The sequence below is a fragment of the Triticum dicoccoides genome, chromosome 6B, assembly GCF_002162155.2.
Source record: "Triticum dicoccoides isolate Atlit2015 ecotype Zavitan chromosome 6B, WEW_v2.0, whole genome shotgun sequence".
NCBI lineage: Eukaryota > Viridiplantae > Streptophyta > Magnoliopsida > Poales > Poaceae > Triticum > Triticum dicoccoides.
This window is the reverse complement of record NC_041391.1, coordinates 217,423,980-217,434,075: the sequence shown is the minus strand read 5'-3', so window position 1 is coordinate 217,434,075 and position 10,096 is coordinate 217,423,980.

Here is a 10,096-nt window from a genome sequence, read left to right as displayed (position 1 = left end):
TCTTTCAAGTTCTTCATAGTGATCAACAGATATAAATCCCAAGTGACTCAGAGAATAGAGCTATGCTCCCCGGCAATGGCGCCAGAAATTAGTCTTGATAACCCACAAGTGTAGGGGATCGCAACTGCTTTCGAGGGTGAAGTACAACCCAAATTTATTGATTCGACACAAGGGGAGCCAAAGAATATTCTTGTGTATTAGAAGTTGAGTTGTGAATTCAACCACACCTGGATAACTTAATATCTGCAGCAACGTATTTTGTAGCAAAGTAATATGATAGTAACGGTAACGAAGGCAAAAGGTAAAGATAATAGTAGCAATATTTTTGGTGTTTTGTAGTAATTGTAACAGCAGCAACGGAAAAGTAAATAAGCGAAGAAGAATATGTGAAAAGCTCGTAGGCAATGGATCAGTGATGGATAATTATGCCAGATGTGATTCCTCATGTAATAGCTATAACATAGGGTGACAGAGAACTAGCTCCAGTTCATCAATGTAATGTAGGCATGTATTCCGTAAATAGTCATACGTGCTTATGGAAAAGAACTTGCATGACATCTTTTGTCCTACCCTCCCGTGGCAGCAGGGTCCTAGCGGAAACTAAGGGATATTAAGGCCTCCTTTTAATAGAGAACCGGACCAAAGCAACACATAGTGAATACATGAACTCCTCAAACTACGGTCATCACCGAGAAGTATCCCGATTATTGTAACTTCGGGGTTGTCGGATCATAACACATAATAGGTGACTATAGACTTGCAAGACAGGATCAAGAACACACATATATTCATGAAATAATAGGTTCAGATCTGAAATCATGGCACTCGGGCCCTAGTGACAAGCATTAAGCATAGCAAAGTCATAGCAACATCAATCTCAGAACATAGTGGATACTCGGGATCAAACCCTAACAAAACTATCTTGATTACATGGTAAATCTCATCCAACCCATCACTGTCCAGCAAGCCTATGATGGAATTACTCACGCACGGCGGTGAGCATCATGAAATTGGTGATGGAGGATGGTTGATGATGAGGACAGCGACGAATCCCCCTCTCCGGAGCCCCGAACGGACTCCAGATCAGCCCTCCCGAGAGAGATTAGGGCTTGGCGGCGGCTCCGTGTCGTCAAACACGATGAAACTTCCTCTCTGATTTTTTCTCCCCGAGACGGAGGATATGGAGTTGGAGTTGAGGTCGGTCGAGGTCCAGGGGGCCCACGAGATAGGAGGGCGCGCCCTATAGGGGGGCGCCCACTGTCTCGTGGACAGGCCGTGGACCCCTGGTGTATTTCTTTCGCCCAGAAATTCTTATTAATTCCAAAAAGTGCCTCCGTGGATTTTCAGGACATTCCGAGAACTTTTCTTTTCTACACATAAAACAACGTCATGGCAGTTCTGCTGAAAACAACGTCAGTCCGGGTTAGTTTCATTCAAATCATGCAAATTAGAGTCCAAAACAAGGGCAAAAGTGTTTGGAAAAGTAGATACGTTGGAGACGTATCATACCTCTCCGTCATACGGAGTGACAAATCCCAGTCTCGATCCGTGTCAACCCAACATACACTTTCGGAGATACCTGTAGTATACCTTTATAGCCACCCAGTTACGTTGTGACGTTTGGTACACCCAAAGCACTCCTACGGTATCCAGGAGTTACACGATCTCATGGTCTAAGGAAATGATACTTGACATTAGAAAAGCTCTAGCAAACGAACTACACGATCTTGTGCTATGCTTAGGATTGGATCTTGTCCATCACATCATTCTCCCAATGATGTGATCCCATTATCAATGACATCCAATGTCTATGGTCAGGAAACCGTAACCATCCATTGATCAACGAGCTAGTCAACTAGAGGCTCAGTAGGGACATGTTGTGGTCTATGTATTCAGACATGTATTACGATTTCCAGATAACACAATTATAGCATGAACAATAGACAATTATCATGAACAAGGAAATATAATAATAACCATTTTATTATTGCCTCTAGGGCATATTTCCAACAGTCTCCCACTTGCACTAGAGTCAATAATCTAGATACATTGTGATGAATCTAACACCCATAGAGTTCTGGTGTTGATCATGTTTTGCTCGCGGAAGAGGTTTAGTCAATGGATCCGCGACATTCAGATCCGTATGCACTTTACAAATATCTATGTCTCCATCTTGAACATTTTCACGAATGGAGTTGAAGCGACGCTTGTTGTGTCTGGTCTTCTTGTGAAACCTGGGCTCATTGGCAAGGGCAATAGCTCCAGTGTTGTCACAGAAGAGAGTCATCGGTCCCAACGCATTGGGAATAACTCCTAGGTTGGTAATGAAATCCTTCATCCAGATTGCTTCATGTGCTGCCTCCGAGGCTGCCATGTACTCCGCTTCGCATGTAGATCCCGCCACGACGCTTTGCTTGCAGCTGCACCAGCTTACTGCCCCACCATTCAAAATATATACGTATCCGGTTTGTGACTTGGAGTCATCCAGATCTGTGTCGAAGCTAGCATCGACATAACCCTTTACGACGAGCTCTTCGTCACCTCCATAAACGAGAAACATATCCTTAGTCCTTTTCAGGTACTTTAGGATATTCTTGACCTCTGTCCAGTGTTCCATGCCGGGATTACTTTGGTACTTTCCTACCAAACTTACGACAAGGTTTACATCAGGTCTGGTACACATTATGGCATACATAATAGACCCTATGGCTGAGGCATAGGGGATGACACTCATCTTTTCTCTATCTTCTGCCGTGGTCGGGCTTTGAGCTGAGCTCAAATTCACACCTTGCAACACAGGCAAGAACCCCTTCTTAGACTGATCCATATTGAACTTCTTCAATATCTTGTCAAGGTATGCGCTTTTTGAAAGACCTATGAGGCGTCTCGATCTATCTCTATAGATCTTGATGCCTAATATATAAGCAACTTCTCCAAGGTCCTTCATTGAAAAACACTTGTTCAAGTAGGCCTTTATGCTGTCCAAAAGTTCTATATCATTTTCCATCAAAAGTATGTCATCCACATATAAAATGAGAAATGCTACAGACTCCCACTCACTTTCTTGTAAACGCAGGCTTCTCCATAAGTCTGCATAAACCCAAACGCTTTGATCATTTCATCAAAGCGAATGTTCCAACTTCGAGATGCTTGCACCAGCCCATAAATGGATCGCTGGAGCTTGCATACCTTGTTAGCATTCTTAGGATCGACAAAACCTTCTGGCTGCATCATATACAATTCTTCCTTAAGATAGCCGTTAAGGAATGCCGTTTTGACGTCCATTTGCCATATCTCATAATCATAGTATGCGGCAATTGCTAACATGATTCAGACGGACTTCAGCTTCACTACGGGAGAGAAAGTCTCATCGTAGTCAACCCCTTGAACTTGTCGATAACCCTTAGAGACAAGTCGAGCCTTATAGATGGTAACATTACCATCCGCGTCCGTCTTCTTCTTAAAGATCCATTTGTTTTCTATCGCTCGCCGATCATCGGGCAAGTCTATCAAAGTCCATACTTTGTTTTCATACATGGATCCTATCTCGGATTGCATGGCTTCTAGCCATTTGTTGGAATCTGGGCCCGCCATCGCTTCTTCATAGTTCGAAGGTTCACCGTTGTCTAACAACATGATTTCCAGGACAGGGTTGCCATACCATTTTGGTGTGGAACGTGTCCTTGTGGACCTACGAAGTTCAGTAGTAACTTGATCCGAAGTACCTTGATCATCATCATTAACTTCCTCTCCAGTCGGTGTAGGCACCATGGGAACATATTCCTGAGCTGTGCTACTTACCTGTTCAAGAGGTAGTACTTCATCAAGTTCCACCTTCCTCCCACTTACTTCTTTCGAGAGAAACTCTTTCTCCAAAAAGGACTCGTTCTTGGCAACGAAGATCTTGCCTTCGGATCTGAGGTAGAAGGTACACCCAATTGTTTCCTTAGGGTATCCTATGAAGACGCATTTTTCCGACTTGGGTTCGAGCTTTTCAGGTTGAAGTTTCTTGACATAAGCATCGCATCCCCAAACTTTTAGAAACGACAACTTAGGTTTCTTTCCAAACCATAATTCATATGGTGTCGTATCAACGGATTTAGACGGTGACCAATTTAAAGTGAATGTAGTTGTCTCTAAAGCATATCCCCAAAATGATAATGGTAAATCGGTAAGAGACATCATAGACCGCACCATATCCAATAGAGTGCGATTACGACGTACGGACACACCGCTACACTGAGGTGTTCCAGGCGGCGTGAGTTGTGAAACGATTCCACATTTCCTTAAGTGCGTACCGAACTTGTGACTTAAATATTCTCCCCCACGATCTGATCGTAAGAACTTTATTTTTCTATCACATTGATTTTCTACCTCATTCTGAAATTCCTTGAACTTTTCAAAGGTCTCAGACTTGTGTTTCATTAAGTAGACATACCCATATCTACTTAAGTCATCAGTGAGGGTGAGAACGTAACGATAGCCACCGCGAGCCTCAACGCTCATTGGACCGCACACATCAGTATGTATAATTTCCCACAAGTTGGTTGCTCGCTCCATTGTTCCGGAGAATGGAGTCTTGGTCATTTTGCCCATGAGGCATGGTTCGCACGTGTCAAATGATTCGAAATCAAGAGACTCCAAAAGTCCATCTGCATGGAGCTTATTCATGCATTTGACACCAATGTGACCAAGGCAGCAGTGCCACAGATATGTGGGACTATCATTATCAATCTTACATCTTTTTGGATTCAACATCACGTTCGAGATTCATTAAGAATAAACCATTGACTAGTGGGGCATGACCATAAAACATATCTTTCATATAAATAGAACAACCATTATTCTCGGATTTAAATGAGTAGCCATATCATATTAAATGAGATCCAGATACAATGTTCATGCTCAAAGCTGGCACTAAATAACAATTATTGAGGTTTAAAACTAATCCCGTAGGTAAATGTAGAGGTAGCGTGCCGACGGCGATCACATCGACCTTGGAACCATTCCCGACGCGCATCATCACCTCGTCCTTCGCCAGTCTCCGCTTATTCCGCAGCTCCTGTTTTGAGTTACAAATATGAGCAACCTCACCGGTATCAAATACCCAGGAGCTACTACGAGTACTGGTAAGGTACACATCAATTACATGTATATCACATATACCTTTGGTGTTGCCAGCCTTCTTGTCCTCTAAGTACTTGGGGCAGTTCCACTTCCAGTGTCCGCTTCCCTTGCAATAAGAGCACTCAGTCTCAGGTTTGGGTCCATGCTTTGGCTTCTTCCCGGCAACTGGCTTACCGGGCGCGGCAACTGGCTTACCGGGCGCGGCAACTCCGTTGCCGTCCTTCTTGAAGTTCTTCTTACCCTTGCCTTTCTTGAAACTAGTGGTTTTATTGACCATCAACACTTGATGTTTCTTTTTGATTTCTACTTCCGCTGATTTCAGCATTGAAAATACCTCAGGAATAGTTTTCACCATCCCCTGCATATTGTAGTTCATCACAAAGCTCTTGTAGCTAGGTGGGAGTGACTGAAGGATTCTGTCAATGACCACGTCATCCGGGAGGTTAACTCCCAGCTGAGACAAGCGGTTGTGCAACCCAGACATTTTGAGTATGTGCTCACTGACAGAACTATTCTCCTCCATCTTACAACTATAGAACTTGTCGGAGACTTCATATCTCTCGACCCGGGCATGAGCTTGGAAAACCATTTTCAGCTCTTGGAACATCTCATATACTCCGTGCTGCTCAAAACGCTTTTGGAGCCCCGGTTATAAGCTGTAAAGCATGCCGCACTGAACCAGGGAGTAATCATCACTACGCGACTGCCAGGCGTTCATAACGTCTTGAGTTGCTGGGAAAACGGGTGCTTCATATAGCGGTGCATCTAGGACATCTGCTCTTTTGGCATCTATGAGGATGATCCTCAAGTTCCGGACCCAGTCCGTATAGTTGCTGCCATCGTCTTTCAGCTTGGTTTTCTCTAGGAACGCGTTGAAGTTGAGGGCAACATTAGCGTGGGCCATTTGATCTACAAGACATATTGCAAAAGTTTTAGACTAAGTTCATGATAATTAAGTTCATCTAATCAAATTATTTAATGAACTCCCACTCAGATAGACATCCCTCTAGTCATCTAAGTGATCCATGATCGAAGTCAACTAGGCCGTGTCCGATCATCACGTGAGACGGACTAGTCACCATCGGTGAACATCTTCATGTTGATCGTATCTTCTATACGACTCATGTTCGACCTTTCGGTCTCTTGTGTTCCGAGGCCATGTCTGTACATGCTATGCTCGTCAAGTCAACCTAAGTGTTTTTGCATGTGTAAATCTATCTTACACCCGTTGTATGTGAACGTTAGAATCTATCACACCCGATCATCACGTGGTGCTTCGAAACAACGAACTTTCGCAATGGCGCACAGTTAGGGGGAACACTTTCTTGAAATTATTATGATGGATCATCTTATTTACTACCGTCGTTCTAAGCAAATAAGATGCAAAAACATGATAAACATCACATGCAATCAAATAGTGACATGATATGGCCAATATCATTTTGCTCCTTTTGATCTCCATCTTTGGGGCGCCATGATCATCATCGTCACCGGCATGACACCATGATCTCCATCATCGTGTCTTCATGAAGTTGTCACGCCAATGATTACTTCTACTACTATGGCTAACGGTTTAGCAATAAAGTAAAGTAATTACATGGCGTTATTCAATGACACGCAGGTCATACAATAATTAAGACAACTCCAATGGCTCCTGCCGGTTGTCATACTCATCGACATGCAAGTCGTGATTCCTATTACAAGAACATGATCAATCTCATACATCACATATATATCATTCATCACATCCTTTTTGTCCATATCACATCACAAGGCATATGCTGCAAAAACAAGTTAGACGTCCTCTAATTGTTGTTGCATGTTTTTACATGGCTGCAATAGGGTTCTAGCAAGAAAGTTTCTTACCTACGTCAAAACCATAACGTGATATGCCAATTTCTATTTACCCTTCATAAGGACCCTTTTCATCAAATCCGATCCGACTAAGGTGGGAGAGACAGACACCCGCGAGCCACCTTACGCAACTAGTGCATGTCAGTCGGTGGAACCTGTCTCACGTAAGCGTACGTGTAAGGTCGGTCCGGGCCGCTTCATCCCATGATACCGCCGAAACAAGATAAGACTAGTAGTGGCAAGTACATTGACAAAATCTACGCCCACAACAAAATTGTGTTCTACTCGTGCATAGAAACTATGCATAAACCTGGCTCTGATACCACTGTTGGGGATCATAGCAGAAATTTAAAATTTTCTACGCATCACCAAGATCAATCTATGGAGTCATCTAGCAACGAGAGAGAGGAGTGCATCTACATACCCTTGTAGATCGCGAGCGTAAGCTTTCAAGAGAACGGGATTGATGGAGTCGTACTCGTCGTGATCCAAATCACCGATGATCCTAGCGCCGAACAGACGGCACCTCCGCGTTCAACACATGTACAGAGCGGAGACATCTCCCATGCCTTGATCCATAAAGGAGGAGGGAGAGGTTGAGGAAGATACCTCCAGCAGCAGCACGACGACGTGGTGGTGATGGAGAGGCAGTACTCCGGCAGGGCTTCGCCAAGCTTCAGCGGAGGAGGAGAGGTGTTGGGGAGGGGAGGGGCTGCGCCTTGGAGGTGTGTATGCAGCCCTCCCCTCTCCCCTCTATTTATAGGGGGAGGAGGTAGGGGTCCGGCCCCCTCTAGATGAGATCTAGAGGGGGGGGCCAAGGGGGGCACTTGCCCCCCAAGCAAGGGGGCGCCCCCCTTAGGGTTTCCCCCCCAACCCTAGGTGCATGGGCCCAAGGGGGGATGCGCCCAGCCCTCTAAGGTCTGGTTCCCTTCCCTCTACGGCCCGTGAGGCCCTCCGGGAGAGGTGGCCCCTCCCGGTGGACCCCCGGAACCCTTCCGGTGGCCCCGGTACAATACCGGTATGCCCCCGAACTTTTCCGGTAACTGTATTACAACTTCCCATATATAAATCTTCACCTCCGGACCATTCCGGAACTCCTCGTGACGTCCGGGATCTCATCCGGGACTCCGAATAACATTCGGTAATCACATACAAGTCTTCCTAATAACCCTAGAGTCACTGAACCTTAAGTGTGTAGACCTACGGGTTCGGGAATCACGCAGACATGACCGAGACAGCTCTCCGACCAATAACCAACAGCGGGATCTGGATACCCATGTTGGCTCCCACATGTTCCACGATGATCTCATCAGATGAACCACGATGTCGAGGATTCAAGTAATCACGTATACAATTCCCTTTGTCACAGGGTACGTTACTTGCCCGAGACTCGATCGTCGGTATCCCAATACCTCGTTCAATCTCGTTTCTGGCAAGTCACTTTATCATTCCGTAATGCATGATCCCGTGACCAACCACTTGGTCACATTGAGCTCATTATGATGATGCATTACCGAGTGGGCCCAGAGATACCTCTCCGTCATACGGAGTGACAAATCCCAGTCTCGATCCATGTCAACCCAACAGACACTTTCGAAGATACCTGTAGTACACCTTTATAGCCACCCAGTTATGTTGTGACGTTTGGTACACCCAAAGCACTCCTACGGTATCCGGGAGTTACACGATCTCATGGTCTAAGGAAATGATACTTGACATTAGAAAAGCTCTAGCAAATGAACTACACGATCTTGTGCTATGCTTAGGATTGGGTCTTGTCCATCACATCATTCTCCCAATGATGTGATCCCGTTATCAATGACATTCAATGTCTATGGTCAGGAAACTCTAACCATCAATTGATCAACGAGCTAGTCAACTAGAGGCTCAACAGGGACATGTTGTGGTTGTTGGAAATATGTCCTAGAGGCAATAATAAATTATTTATTATTATATTTCCTTGTTCATTATAATCGTTTATTATCCATGCTATAATTGTACTGAAAGGAAACTCAGATACATGTGTGGGTACATAGACAACACCATGTCCCTAGTAAGCCTCTAGTTGACTAGCTCATTGATCAATAGATGGTTACGGTTTCCTGACCATAGACATTGGATGTCGTTGATAACGGGATCACATCACTAGGAGAATGATGTGATGGACAAGACCCAATCCTAAGCCTAGCACAAAGATCGTAGTTCGTATGCTAAAGCTTTTCTAAATGTCAAGTATCATTTCCTTAGACCATGAGATTGTGCAACTCCCGGATACCGTAGGAATGCTTTGGGTGCACGAAACGTCACAACGTAACTGGGTGGCTATAAAGGTGCACTATGGGTGTCTCTGAAAGTGTCTGTTGGGTTGGCACGAATTGAGACTGGGATTTGTCACTCTGTGTAAACGGAGAGGTATCTCTGGGCCCACTCGGTAGGACATCGTCATAATGTGCACAATGTGACCAAGGGGTTGATCACGGGATGATGTGTTACGGAACGAGTAAAGAGACTTGCCGGTAATGAGATTGAACAAGGTATCGGCATATCGACAATCGTATCTCGGGCAAATACAATACCGCTAGACAAAGGGAATTGTATACGGGATTGATCGAATCCTCGACATCGTGGTTCATCCGATGAGATCATCGTGGAACATGTGGGATCCAACATGGGTATCCAGATCCCGCTATTGGTTATTGACCGGAGAACGTCTCGGTCATGTCTGCATGGTTCCCGAACCCGTAGGGTCTACACACTTAAGGTTCGATGATGCTAGGGTTATAAAGGAAGTTTGTATGTGGTTACCGAATGTTGTTAGGAGTCCCGGATCAGATCCCAGACGTCACGAGGAGTTCCGGAATGGTCCGGAGGTGAAGATTTATATATGGGAAGTCCTATTTTGGTCACCGGAAAAGTTTCGGGTTTTATCGGTAATGTACCGGGACCACCGGGAGGGTCCCGGGGGTCCACCAAGTGGGGCCACCATCCCCGAAGGGCAGCATGGGCCAAGTGTGGGAGGGGGCCAGCCCCAGGTGGGCTGGTGCGCCCCCCCCCCCACAAGGGCCCAAGGCGCCTAGGGTTTGGGGAGGGGGCGCACCCACCTAACTTGGGGGGC